Consider the following 14838-nt stretch of genomic DNA (forward strand, 5'->3'; position numbering starts at 1 on the left):
TTTGTATTGGTGGTTGTCAGCACCTCACCCTGGAACACTGCTTCATCCATGATCGCAAGAGAAGAGTGCTCGTAGTGAGGAATGGCGCAAGCTCACAAGAGATGAATCACAGGAGGCAGGAGAGGAATCACAGAAGTTGTTAAGTTTGATCCCAAAACCCACAGGTCCGCTTGCTTCTAGCTAACTTCCCTTATGTATCTCACAATACACAGTGAGAGAACTCCCAGAATTCATAGAGTCCAGCCGTGAAGCAAAGCATCATTAGATACCCACCTAGAATGTCGTACACAAAATCATCACAAAGTCCCTGCGGTGTATAAACACCAATCCGTACTGGAGTAGAAACCATTTTATATGAGTGTATGCAGTTATTGTGGACTGCCTAATACCCCTCAGTTAATGCACAGAAATTCAGTGTTCATAGAATCATAGAATATCAGGGTTGGAAGGGACCTCAGGAGGTCATCTAGTCCAACCCCCTGGTCAAAGCAGGACCAGTTCCCAACTAAATCATCGCAGCCAGGGCTTTGTCAAGCCTGACCTTAAAAACCTCTAAGGAAGGAGGTTGCACCACCTCCCTAGGTAACCTATTCCAGTGCAATCATAGAATCATAGACTCATAGAATCATGTTCATTAATACCCTCCCTCCCGCCCCCAACGTAGATAAGGCCTGAGTCTGTTGTCAGTGTGGCTTTCTCATCTGGCTTCAGGGGGTGCACAGAAGCACTGCAATATAATGGATCTCATCTGGACATAATGCTTTTATCCTGGCACCTGAAGCTCCTTGACGCTGGGCACCTGAAATCACTCCTCAGCATCACTGCTCAGTCCCTCTTTTAAAGCTTTATATTGTGCTTTTGTTTTCCCCCATTTGCTCGGACATGCTATTCTGTCTGTCTGCTAATAAAGGATCTGCTGAAGTTTAATCCATCAGGTGGGGCACATTCTACCATGGCACAACCAAACTCTTATCTTCCAGCTGCTCTCTCATATCTTTCAGGCGCCATTATTAAAGCAGTATCATTTGGTTGTCTAGAGAGTGCCATCTTCCTTTCCTTGTATTCACTTCCCACACATCCCAGTTGCCTAGTACTTTGTTGCTCTCTCTTGCTGAGGACTTCTAGATGCTTAAAAATGATAAGTAATGACAATATTTACTTCTGGAATGTGCTACATTGCATGTCCAGATGGTCTTCAGGAATGCTAGGTGGCCAGCACAGCTTAGGCAGACTCCTGGGCATCCAGTTGACCATATGTTAAGCAGGCCTTTTATTATATCCCCAAAATGTCCCTACTGAAGTGTCACTAGTATGAGACTTACATATTGTTAGGCTCAGCAGAGTTCAATTTTATTTTTTTATAATTTTGACGGGTAATATTGATGTTTATTTAAAACATTTTTTTCCACTTTGTATCGATTTAAATTTTCTCAAGCTGCGAAGGTATGGGGGAAGGGTTCAGACAATTAGTTAATAACAGTAGACATTGAGATTCCAAAAGTTAAAGCTTTATAACCATTAAAACACAAATTGTTAACAGCACATGTCAAAATAGACAAAATAAATATCCTTAAATCAAACTCTAATAAAAGGTCTCAAGCAGCCATTATTCTTTCTCTGCCTATCTGTAAATTTCTGTTATTATCAATGGAAATATTTTTTCATTGGGTTTTTGTGTGTGTACAGGGAAATCATTTACTGACATTTACTGATACAAATGTAATCCTTCCAAGCCCACATCCCATACATACAGAAGATATTTGAAGAGATGCAGAGAAAAAACAAAATAATACAGGGTTTGGAAAGCCTGATGGCCCAGATACAATGGCAGTAGTAGAGTCTTTGAAAACTAGCCTGGACAAAGCACTGCAGGGAACAACTTTGTATTGGCCATCAGAAGATGGATGGATAAAGTGACCTAGCAATTCTTTTCCTTTTCTAATGTCTCTAGTCCTACCAACATCTAGTTCAATTTCCTTAGTTTTCAATACAGACTTTTTTAGCATAGGAATTACTGGGTGTATTGCGGTGTAGCGGGTGCCTCTAATGGTGGCACAATTGTGTCCCTCAGTTTTTCTGTAGTCACCTCCCTTCTGAATGTGCAAACGTTACACCTGTGTTGTTTTGTGCCTGCAATTCCTTGTTGGCATAAACGGTACCACTTAAACAGGCGCGTACCCAGTTTGTGCACAGAAAGAGACACTTAGCTGTCTAAGTGCCAGAATTTACTCCCATAAATTTGTGTGCACAAAGAACAAGGGTTGAAGCTTCCCAGGTTTGATTTTTTCACAATCTTTACATTTTTTTTGAAAAACTTGAGCAAAGTCTTTTTAGCCATTTTATTTTATTTATGTGAAGGTGAAAAAAACCTTTACTAATTTAAACAAAAAAAATCTAGGTATGCTTTTAGATAAGCCGCAAAAAACTACATGCATCCGACGAAGTGGGTATTCACCCACAAAAGCTCATGCTCCAAAATGTCTGTTAGTCTATAAGGTGCCCCAGGACTCTTTGCTGTCTTTGACAGAGTCCTCAATGAGGCCTTTGTTTTGTTGGAGATATCTGTTATTGCTTTTATAAAGTTATGGCCATTTGAAACTGTCCCTTGTCAGTTGTAAGCCATAATTTAAGCTCTTCATATTACTGGATATCATAAAATATACAGGCAGTTTAGGGTTGCCAAAGCAACCTTATCTTTTTAGAGTTTCTGAATTTCGTGTGCTTGATCTCACTACGTTCTTGTAGCAGTGCTCCTTTATAGTCATTTATTCATTGCATTTAATTGATTTTATACCATTTAAAAGTCTTGCCTTTTGCTGTTTCAATCTGAAGTGTCTAGCACTTGCTGCCTTTGAAATAGCTACAGTTCATTCTGCAGCTGTTTTAAACTGAGAATTAGTGATGTAAGACGGAAAACCCCAACTCCTTCCTAACCTTTTCACTTGCCTGTGATCCCCACATATCAGTGCATGTTCGTTAGTGTGGAATTTTGAGAACTTGACAATAGTGATTAAGGGCATGGAAACTTTGTTATGAAGGGTGACTGAAAAAAGAGGACTGTTCACCTTAGAGAGGAGACAAATGAGAAGTGTGGGAGGGTGGGGGGTGAGAATGTAATGAATGGTCTAGAGAAGGTAGATCAGAATCTTCTATTTTCCCTGTCTTAGAATGCAAGAAAAAGCAGATATTCAATGAAATTAAAAGGTAGCAAATTCAAAATCGATAAAAGGAAATACTTTTATTTTACTTAAAGCCCTATTAGCAGTTAGAACTCATTGCCACAAGACATTGTTCAGGCCAAGAGCTTAGCAGGATTCAGAAAGAGATTAGACATTTATATGGATATTGAGAACATCCAGAGCTATAAGAATGAATATTAAAAGAATAAACAAGTGTTTTGGAAGGATTGTAAGCCATTCTACACCTCTACCCTGATATAACATGAATGTGCATATAACACGGTAAAGCAGCGCTCTGGGAGTGTGGGCTGCGCACTCCGGTGGATCAAAGCAAGTTCAATATAACGTCGTTTCACCTATAACGAGGTAAGATTTTTTGGCTCCCGAGGACAGCGTTATATTGGAGTATAGGTGTATTTCAAGGCAAAATCCTGCTTGTATTCAGGTTAGGAGAAAAATTTCCCAAGGGCAAGTTATCCCACAACTGCCTGCTGCAGCATTTCATGCATAGTCCTCTGAAATATCTGGATTAAATACACCACTGGTCTGGTCCAGTATGACAATCCGTTTGTTCCCTATGTACTTATGATAGAAATCCTTTTGAGGGGGTGGGAATTGTTCAGAAATACACTGTTTTCACTTGTTAAATGTTGGGAACCTCAGTAATACTGTGGTGAAGCTAATTACTTCCAAACAATAAATGTCAGCATTCAAATGGTGGGCTTTGGATCTTACAACACAGAGCAAAAACAAATATGCAATTTTGTCTGACAAACCACTTAGCTCTTGTACTTTCTTGTGTCACTAGGGTCCCATGCAGCCTCATGCAAGATGCAGTTTTGTATAATTATTGTTATTACCCGGTGTGTGGCTGAGGAAGGAAGGATAATCCCTCTGTTGGCTGTTTATTTTAAAGAATTGTTAGTTGGTTTCATCCTTAACTATACTTTTAAAATATGTGAGGCTCCTGGTGAATAGATCAGCCCTGGCCTAGGAACTGGATCTGCTTGGGGGAGGGAATGGAGCTGGATGGAAGCTTGGACCTAGCTATGATACAGCTGCCACTACAGCCCAATGTTGTGCAGAAGTGACTTAATCGCTTTCCCTTAACTGAGCTAAAACCCTGGACCTTCCCAGGTTAGAACCCAGGTGTGAGGACACAGCTGGATCATATTACAATGTGTAACTATGCTGTAACCAAGGTCCCTAAAGCAGCTATTGCTTTAGTGATATGGGGGCCCTTAGCAGAAGTGCTCCTTGTGGGTATCTCAAATGTTTCCTATTTTGGTAGGGTGGTGCTGAGCAGGAGGTTGCTAGAGTGGAGCTTTGCTGAGTTGGAGCTTCCCTGATGGGGACATGGGCCTGTTACGTCATGTCTACACTAAAATTGCAGCCATGTTGAGGGGATACAGTTACAATGTGGTTGGGTTCCAGCAGGGCTGTAATATGCTAGGGTTTCACCTGGGTAGCCCCGACCAAATCATGGTAACAGAACTGTGCTGCAACCCTCATCCCATGCAAGCAAGGCCTAGCCCTGCCGGAATGCAGGTGGCCAGTTTGCAGCTGGGTTCCTGAGTAGCTTGAGCTGTAGCTTAGAGAGGATGTTGCTTTAATGGCTGTGGGTAGAGAGGATAAGGAAATAGTAGCCCCTTCTCTGGCTCTCTCCTGGTCAGCCTCAGCAGCAGCTCCCTCTCCTGCCCCCTGGCAGCCATTCCCTGCTCCGATTTGGGATCCTCCCGCTAAGGTCCATACCTCATAGAAAGAGGGTCCAAGCACTGCCAGGGGACTTCCTCCTGGTCACTGTGGGAAAATCTCACAGCACCTCTGCTGCCACCATCGGGGCAGCACTAAACTGCTGACTCCCTCTTTCTCCTCCATGTAGTTCTGGCTTCTCTGTCAGGGATCTGCCATCAAGCAGTGACATCCCCTGGTGGAAAAAATGCATAAAGAGGTATAAAAACCCAAATGATGATTTTAGTTACAAGAAGCCTCTCAAACTGTATAAGCCAACCTCCTGAACCCCCCTATCTTGGAACAGGATCCCATAGCCTGAGGGGAGGAGAGGCAGTTTGGGAATTCTGTGTGGTATCATAGAATATCAAGGTTGGAAGGGACTTCAGGAGGTTATCTAGTCCAACCCCCTGCTCAAAGCAGGACCAATCCCCAGACAGATTTTTACCCCAATTCCCTGAATGGCCCCCTCAAGGACTGAACTCAGGCCAATGCTCAAACCACTGATCTATCCCTCCCCCCAAGGTGATGAGTTGTTCAAAGAAACAGAACCGCAGGTGAGTAATTTTCTCCTCTGGAAAGAAGCTATATGCAGAGGATTCCCAGCTCTGGAGAGTAAAAAATCTCGAGATTTGTCTCACATCAGAACCAGAGGAAGGTGTTGCCAGTTAGGCAAGAAATTACAGAAGTTCTTCTGTCATAATGAAACTTGATACAGTCTTACAAGGTCTCACAAGCCATGCCCCAAAACACCAACCAACTTAGGAGGAGGAGGAAAAGATTGGATCTCCCCAGGTGAAATACCGGGACTGAAGCTAAAGGAACACCAAACAGTGAGTCTTTCCTTGAAGCTAAAACAAAGCAATACTGCCAGAAATGTGTATGCAGGAGAAATGACGATAACTCATGGAGACATCCGGTTTCCAGTGGTGTGTATCAGCATGTGATCTTAGGCAGCAGACCATCTTGCCCAAATGTCAGTGCTTCAAAGGGTTAAAAATTCCACGTGTTAGAGGAATTTGAACCTGTCTCACCCTAAGAAGCTCACACCCAATGGTAATAACATTGTGAAAGAAGAATTCCAAGTCAATAATTTTTCCTTGGCTCATCTAATTCCGCCCTAATGTCTGGCCATTGTGGAGGTTTTTCCCATTGTGGAGGATTTTCCTCTACTGCTTTATATAGTTCAACTGTAAATGTCACCAGTGAAGGGGCGGCCAACCCTTTATTTGCACCAGTCCTCAGCCCAACGGCTCTTGCTATCATGCAGTTTTGTTTACTGTTCTGTCCACATTTCCTTTTGCTTATTTTCGTCCCACTCATCCTGCAGTTCTCATCTCTTGGATCAGCACAGTATCAGTCTAATCTAATCCATTTTAAGCATTTATACCATGTTTGTCTCTGTAGTATCCGAGGACCTACAGATATCTGTGGGCAGTTATCATGTCCCCACCAGTCATCTCTTAGTCAAGCAGTATAGACTGAGTTTTTATTATTTCCTTATATGTAAATCCTTAATCATTTCTGTGTTTAAAAATTTAAAGATGCTGGTAACCATTTTATTATAGACTTAAATTTAGTTTTTAACCTCAGTTGTTTGCAAGAATTACATTTTTTTCCCTCACTGGTTACATTCTTTCCCATTTGGCAAACACTGAGCTTTTCCTATTTCTTACAGTGGATAAGGCAATCAGTGCTTTATTAAACTTTCTTTTTTGAATCATCCTCAAGGTGTCCTTAATAAGAACAGCATAGTTCTTGGGATTAATTTTGTTAATGCCATATGAATTCACTGTGGCTCTCAATTTCTGTTCTGTTTTGAATTTTAACTTTTGTTTGCTAGAATTTGGTCAACCTGATAAAGTTCTGTACTTTACCTGTTTTAAAAAGAGCTGAAACAATGCAGCTTCCCTGGAGGATGGGCACATAATTAAAATACTATATTTAGATTGCCAAGGAGATTTTTCAGCAGGTATAAAAATTGAAGTCCAGGTTGGAGTGTCTGCTTCTTAATTTCATATAATGATCCCGTTCTTGTACTGCCATTGGTTTATATAACATAGTCAGTCAGTTAATTTGTAGCATTTCTTTCATTAAACAAAGTTTAGGATGTGAAGGCTCTTACAGGCAGCGTCATGTGACCAGGAAATGTAGCCAGTCATGAATGTGGTGGCGTGAGCTATATTTGGCCCTTCTTTGAGATGTTACTGTTGTGTATTTCAGGACTCTAAAGCCCCAGTGAATATTACACCATGTATAATTGTTTCCACTTCCTGCCCTATGGTGTTGCGTAACATTGGTCTGGGCTCTCCAACAGCTGTTGCATTTTGCTCCTGAGTTGGCAGCATCTCAGGGGTGGGTGAAATGGTTCTGTACACTGTGTAATTTCTAAAGCACTTTTAGATTCTTCTGATTTAAAGCACTGTATCATAACACTTTGCATTTATTTAGCAACTTTCATCCAAGGAACCCTAAATATTGGTCTTTGTGCCTACAGAATACTTGCGAAGCTACTTTTCAGCCCGTGTTTTGGGGGAATGCAGAAGAGCTGGAAATGTTCTGCTTTGGAGGCAAGAGCAAGGAAGGGTGCTGTGGGCTCATCTTCCTTCAGAGGGGCAGTACGCCAATTTACTTCACATTTCTTCCTTCTTCCCTTGAGAGCACAAGGCACTTGCCAAAATCATTCCATGCGTTTGCATGTGTCTTGTGGCCCAGCAGCTGGTTGGTGGGATGCCTGTGCCTCCTCTATGGCAGTGGGGATGGAGGAATTTTAGGTTCATCATCCACTGAGCTGCAGTCTTGCCAGCATGTGCCTGTTTCTGCAGTGCCAGGAGGGGGTTGAGGCTAATCAAACCGACCCTGAATTGGCTACAAGTTGCTGAGGTTGATTTAAATCAAAGCACAGGGTGTTGTAAATATCCATTTTTGACTTGATCTACAAACAGAATGACGGAGAAACCCCAGCTCCCTGAACATGTTGACCTAGAGAGCATGGGACATAATGTGTTTCCCACTTTAAGTAAGCACACAGCAGTCACTTCTGCCATCCAAAATGCAGACCAGGCATTGTCTTTCACCCCCAAATAACTGACCAAAGGTGAGAAAAATAATCATACTGCAAATGCCAGTGAATGCTGAGTGAAAATGGGAGTGACATGTTCTGCATAAGCAGGCTCCTTGCTCCAGCACTGACTATATGTGCTGCTGCTGATGTCCGTCTCAGGCGTGCTGGGATATCTCATCACCAACAAGAACTCAGCAGTTGTGGTGCAGCAACAGTACTCAGAACGTGGCTCTCACAGTGCCTAGCGCATTGGAATCGGAGGTGCTACTACAATACAAATAAATTGTAGTTGCTCGGTTTTAAGATGACAAGAGTACATCTCTACTGGACGAATGACCCATTACTAATTGAGCCATTAATCATTAGCTTGTCTGACCAGATCCCTATAACAGGTGTTGGAATATGACTTTTATCTGCTGGTGTAGATGAAACAAAACTGTTATAAAATTCTTACAGAAAGCATGATAGAGACCTGGTTGAGTATGGTATCCATCACACATCTATAACAATGTTGAAAATGGCTGGATCTTTCCATGTACATTAGCTGCTAAGTTACTCTCAACATCACTTGAGGGTTAGGCCAGAGAAGACCTATTGTAGAGAACATTGTCAGCAGGGGTCATCTTCCGCATGTAGGTGGACATGATATGAAAGCACTAAACTACTTTAGAATTATTTTGCTCAGCTGTCTCCAACAACGTGTGTTGGACAAGTAGAAGTGTAGAGAACAGTTGGAAAATTCTGTTCACCTCTGAAGTTAAGACATTTAAAAAATTCTAAACAATAATCTACCTCCACCAAATGTTATAGGAAGAGCTGCAGTTTATAAACGGACTTTTTCAGTGCAGCTTTATCAGAATAAAATGCTAAGTCACCTGATAAAATTCCATTTTCATTACTCTCTTATTTCCCACACCTACCCACTCACTATTATTTCTGCAATAGGTTTTTATCACTTATGGAGAAGTCCAGCTTTGAGTTGCTCAACTTCTAAGAATTTGAGAAATAGTGAAGATGCATTTATATGGTAACTTACACTGAGACCAAGTTATTGTGAGTTCTGGGTCTCCACTTTCTCAAAGCACCAAAATCCTATACACTTTCATTTTTGGGGGACATATCAAGCTAGCTTGCATCTAACAACCTGCCAGGAGAAGTGCAGTGCAGCTCTTCTGGACATTGATAATTCTGGGGCAGATAAAGTGATCAGAAATCTGGCAATGGCAGTACCAGTCTCTTCTGAATTTCTCCTGAATGGCATGACAACTTTTCTGTCCCTTTAACACACATTGGTCAGGCCTGTGTTGAAATGTTTGTAGCAAAGCCTGTTCCCAGAGTATGTGCATTTCATTTTTTCTTCATTGGCTCTTGTCAAAGAGTCCCTTCTCATATCCTCATTGCAGTTATGGCATTTCCCCCTCATTGATCATTAGCTTGTCAAAACGATTTTGCTGCAGTGTTTAACACTTGAAGCATATTTTTAAGGCACATTCCTCCAACTGAGTGCTACTGAGGCCCGGCCACTGGAGAGTTGCATGTGCATCCTGGTTAATTTGAGGTTATTATAATTAGTATATTAATGATAAGGATCTTTATTAAATTTCTGTATAACAAAGATAGCTCTTTGTAACATTTGTAACCTCATTGTAACAAACATGAATATAAGACAACACACAAAACCAGCACTGACATTGGAAATAACACACAAAAACTGACAATGGGAGAGCCTCTAAAGGATTGGGGTTCTAGCAGGGTCCTGCAGAAATCAGTTCTTGGCACTACACTATTTAAATTTTTTATTAATGACCTGGAAGAAAATATAAAATCATCACTGATAATGTTTGTAGGTGACACAAAAATTAGGGGAGTGGTAAGTAATGAACAGGACAAGTCACTGACACTGAATGATCTGAATTTCTAGGTAAACTTGGGCACAAGCAGTATGGCTAAATGTAATCATTTACATCTAGGAACGAAGAATGTAGGCCATACTTATAGGATGTAAAAGCAGCAAAGAATCCTGTGGCACCTTATAGACTAACAGACGTTTTGGAGCATGAGCTTTCGTGGGTGAATACCCACTTCCTCAGATGCATCTGAGGAAGTGGGTATTCACCCACGAAAGCTCATGCTCCAAAAGGTCTGTTAGTCTATAAGGTGCCACAGGATTCTTTGCTGCTTTTACAGATCCAGACTAACACGTCTACCCTCTGATACTTGACTTATAGGATGAGAATTCTATTCTGGGAAGTGACTGAAAAATCAGACTTTGGACGTCATGGTGGATAATCAACTGAACATGAGCTCAAATTGCAGCTCTGTAGCCATAAGAGCTACTGTGATTGATTCCTGAATGAATAAACAGGGGAATCTCGAGTAGGAGTAGAGGGTTTATTTTACCTCTGTATTTGGCACTGGTGCAATGGCTGCTGGAATCCTGTGTCCTGTTCTGGTGTCCACAATTCCAGAAGGATGGTGATAAATTGGAGAGTGTTCAGAGAAGAGCCATGAGAATGATAAAAGGAATGGAAAACATGACTCAGAAAGCCCAGTCTCTTTAGATTAACAACGAGAAGGTTAAGGGATGATTTCTAGACTAGAATACCCACATAGGGAACAAATATTTGATAATGAGCTCTTCAATCTGCAGGCAAAGGTATAGGACATAAAAATGGCCATACTGGGTCAGGCCAATAGGCCGTTTACTCATCTTCTGACAGTGGCTGATGCTCAGTGCTTCGAGGGAATGAACAGAACAGGGCAATCATTGAGTGACCCATCCCCTGTTGTCCACTCCCAGCTTCTGCAGTCAGATATTAGAGACAACCAGAGCACGAGTTTGCATCCAAGACCATCTCAGCTAATAGCCAGTGATAGACCTATCCTCCATGAACTTATCAAATTCTTTTTTGAAACCAGTTATAGTTTTGGCCTTCACAACATACCTGGGTAATGAGTTCCACAGGTTGATTGTAAGCTGTGTGAAGAAGTACTTCATTTTGTTAGTTTTAAACCTGCTGCCTATTAATTTCATTGGGTGACCTCTGGTTCTTGTGTTATGTGAAGGAGTAACATATTATTCATTTCTCTACACCATTCATGATTTTATAGACCTTTATCGTATCTCTCATTAGTTGTCTTTTCCAAGCTGAAAGGTCTCAGTCTTTTTAAGCTCTTCTCATATGGAAACTGTTCCATATCCCTTTTCATTTTTCTTGCCCATCTCTGTACCAACTCTAGTTTGTTTGTTTTGAGATGAGTCAAAGTGGGCCTACCATGGGTTTATATAGTAGTATTATGATATTTACTGTCTTCTTATCTATCCCTTTCCTAATCGTCCCTAACATTCTGTTACCTTTGTTGACTGTCTCTGCATATTGAGCAGATATTTTGAGAGAACTCTCCTTGATGACTCCAAGATCTCTTTCTTGTGTAGTAATAGCTAATTTAGACCCCATCATTTTGTGTGTAAAGTTGGGATTATGTTTTCCAATGTGCATTATTTTGCATTTATCAACAATGAATTTTCCTGCCATTTTCCTACCCAGTCACCCAGTTTTGTGAGGTCCCTTTTTAACTCTCTGCAGTGTACTTTGGACTTAACTATCTGGAATAGTTTTGTATCATCTGAAAATTTTGCCATCTCGTTGTTTACCCCTTTTTTCAGATCGTTTGTGAATACGTTGAAGAGCGCTGGTCCCAGTAAGGCTCCCTGGAGGACACCACTATTTACCTTGCTCTATTCTGAAAGCTGACCATTTAGTCCTACCCTTTGTTTTCTGTCTTTTAATGAGTTACTGATCCATGAGAAGACCTTCCCTTTTGTCCCATGGCTGCTTAGAACTATCTGGACATTGAAATTGGACAAATTCAGACTGAAAATACGGGGCAGATTTTTAACAGGGAGACAAGTATCAGAGGGTAGCCGTGTTAGTCTGGATCTGTAAAAGCAGCAAAGAATCCTGTGGCACCTTATAGACTAACAGACGTTTTGGAGCATGAGCTTTCGTGGGTGAATACCCACGATGCATCTGAGGAAGTGGGTATTCACCCACAAAAGCTCATGCTCCAAAACGTCTGTTAGTCTATAAGGTGCCACAGGATTCTTTGCTGCTTTAACAGGGAGAGTAATTTAATCACTGAAAATTTTATCAAGGGCTGTGGTGCATTCTCTGTCACTCGTAATTTTTATGTCAAGATTGAATGTTTTTCTGAAAGGTCTGCTCTAGTTCAAAGAAGAATTATTTTGGAGAAGTTCTGTGGCTTGTGTTAGACAGGTCAGATTAGATGATTGTGATGGCCTCTTCTGGCCTTAAAATGTATACATCTTTGAGATCAAATGTCTGAAATCTGGAGCTAGATAAATTAAAACTAGAAATAAAGTGCTAACTTTCCCTGGACTCCTACATTTCTCATCCCTTTGAGGTCTGAGAGAGAGCGCGTCCTGAGGGACTACATGAGGAAAGATGGGCACCACGCTTCCGAATCATATTCAGACTCTCTCCTCTGCAACATTAAGCAGTGCCTGTGTGAGGTGGTGATGTTCCGTGGGCAACACAAAGTGACTGTGGAGGCCACAATGGCCAGCACTAATCATACACACAAGAAGCCTCTTTAATGGTTTACTTCTCTGTGGTTTTATACATAATTGTATTTTAGTATTTCACTTTAATTCATTTAATTCTAGATCCTGTCATCTTTTTTGCCCTCACCTCTGTTCTGTCAATTCAGTTTCCTTAGCTGGAGCTTGAGAAATTGTTTTGCCCCTTTTAAAATTGTGACTAGTATATCTAAGTTCCCTCCATCTCAAGGAGTGCATAGCCCTGTCCTCCGATGCCATTTACAGCTGCGGTTCTCAACCTGGAGTACCCATACCCCGGGGGATATGCAGAGGTCTTCCAGGGCGTACATCAACTCATCTAGATACTTGCCTATTTTTACAACAGGCTCCATAAACAGCACTAGCGAAGTCAGTACAAACTAAAATTTCATACAATGCTCTTGTTTATATGGCTCTATAGACTACACACTGAAATATAAGAACAGTATTGATATTCCAATGGATTTATTTTATAATTATAATTATGGTAAAAATGAGAAAGTAAGTAATTTTTCAGTAACAGTGTGGCTGTGACACTTACATATTTTTATGTATGATTTTGTAAGCAAGTAGTTTTAAGTGAGGTGAACCTTGGGGGTACACAGAACAACTCAGACTTCTGAAAGGGGGACAGGAGTCTGAAATGGTTGAGAGTCACTGATCTACAGTGTCCTCGTAACAACCTCTCGCTATCAACAGCATCTCTTGCTTCCTTTCTGCTCTGATGGGTGGTGCCAGTGTTAGGGAGCCATGTGTGCCTGTTGTGGCCTCCATTCCACCTGCTGCTCGGATCTTGTGTTCCGTTATCATATAGAAGAAGCTACTATCTTTGTGTTCTACAAACCTCTACCTCATGAGTGACCTTGTTTGAGCTGGGCATTGACCTTGCAGCCCTTTAGCCCAGCAAAACACTCTGCCCATGCAGGATCAGGCTTGCCTTTCTGACTGCAGTGCCCTTGCAATGGTTTTCTGCCATTTGGTGTTTGGGCAGAGCACATGCTCTGCCATGGAGGACTTGGTGGTATGTCTGTTCCTGCATTGAAGATTAAAAGGCCTCACATGGGTGTTAGTTATGTATACTTTGGTACCCTCACCACCATCGGTCATTTCAAGGAAAGAATCCAGAATGTTCCACATCCAGTGTCAGTGAAAAGCTGAAATATCAGTAGTCAGTTAAGGGTCGTGCCCCCTCTTCACACCCACACTCATTGTCTTCCCAGCTCCTCTTGAGAAGAAGGGGAGAGGAACTGACAGTTGAAGGCTGGGTCTCAGCTGATCTCTCTCTCTCTACCCCCTGAGATGCTCAGCAGGATGTGTGCTGTAAAAATCCCTCATTAGAGACCTGTGAATACATATGCAATCACAAATCACTCAGAAGGGAGCGTAGTGCACATATGCTGCTGTTGCTGTCTTCAGAGAATTACATGACAAATTATTCCTAGCTGGAAGAAATGTCCTTTTATAATTGGGGTATTTTCTCATTCTTTCATAAGGGAGGAGTGTGTGTATTTTCAAGTAGCTTTTAGTTACTTTCATTATTTATGAGCATGATGCTCCAGATCAGAAAAAGCAAACTGGAAATGCTAGTTTCTTCTGGCTGCAGCAGCTGATGTATCTTATTTGCTTTAAGTCATTGCTGGTTTCATTTGTCACAGCCAGAAGGATTGCTCTCCAAAGATGCAGTCTGCTGTAGAGTGGGCCATGCTTGGGTCTGTGCCCCTTGTTTGAGACCAGGTGGGGAATGAGCCATTAGCTTCATCAGGGGTGTAAGCTTTGCAGTGGAGTCTGTGCCCTGTTGTGAGGCCAATGGTCAGCCACTTCCTGACTGTCCTCCAGTCTGAAGGAACCCCTTGCGCTGCTGGGGCTGGTCTGCATTGGCTGTGTGGTGATTCCCAGTTTATGCAGCATTTGCAAACTAAATTTATTTCCTTAAATATTCTGTGGGCCAGGTTCTCTGCTGTGTCCAATTTGTATGGTTCACAGATTCTCTCCCCAGTCTGGCACCAGGCACAGAGTCGCTTGGGGGAGCTCTAGGGATCATCTACCAGCAAGAATGTATTGTGCTTAAACCACTCCACCCTAACAGCCTCAACGCATCCCTTGCATCAGGGACCTCTGCCACCTCTATGCCTGCTATGGGCTCCCCCACAGAGGGCATATCTCCAGCAGGGGAGTCGAAGGATGTTTCTACTCCATTTTTGCAACCCAGGCAGAGCACACCGGGCCAGAATGGGCCAAGAATTGGACCCATGGTCTTTATCTAG

General features: G+C 42.0%; 1 protein-coding gene across 13 annotated transcripts in view; it reads left to right on the forward strand.

Moving 5' to 3' along the window:
• Window positions 1-14838, forward strand: part of ZNF618 (zinc finger protein 618) — a 306003-nt gene that overhangs the window by 163783 nt on the left and 127382 nt on the right. Inside the window, exon 1 of one of the 13 annotated variants that reach the window (XM_030535134.1) lies at window positions 5726-5743. The exons of the other annotated variants lie outside the window; for them this stretch is intronic. The gene's annotated coding sequence lies outside the window, so the exon portion shown is untranslated. Of the gene's footprint in view, window positions 1-5725; window positions 5744-14838 lie in introns of those variants that run through there. 13 annotated transcript variants of the gene reach the window in all.

The sequence above is a fragment of the Gopherus evgoodei genome, chromosome 16 (assembly GCF_007399415.2).
Source record: "Gopherus evgoodei ecotype Sinaloan lineage chromosome 16, rGopEvg1_v1.p, whole genome shotgun sequence".
Classification (NCBI taxonomy): Eukaryota; Metazoa; Chordata; order Testudines; family Testudinidae; genus Gopherus; species Gopherus evgoodei.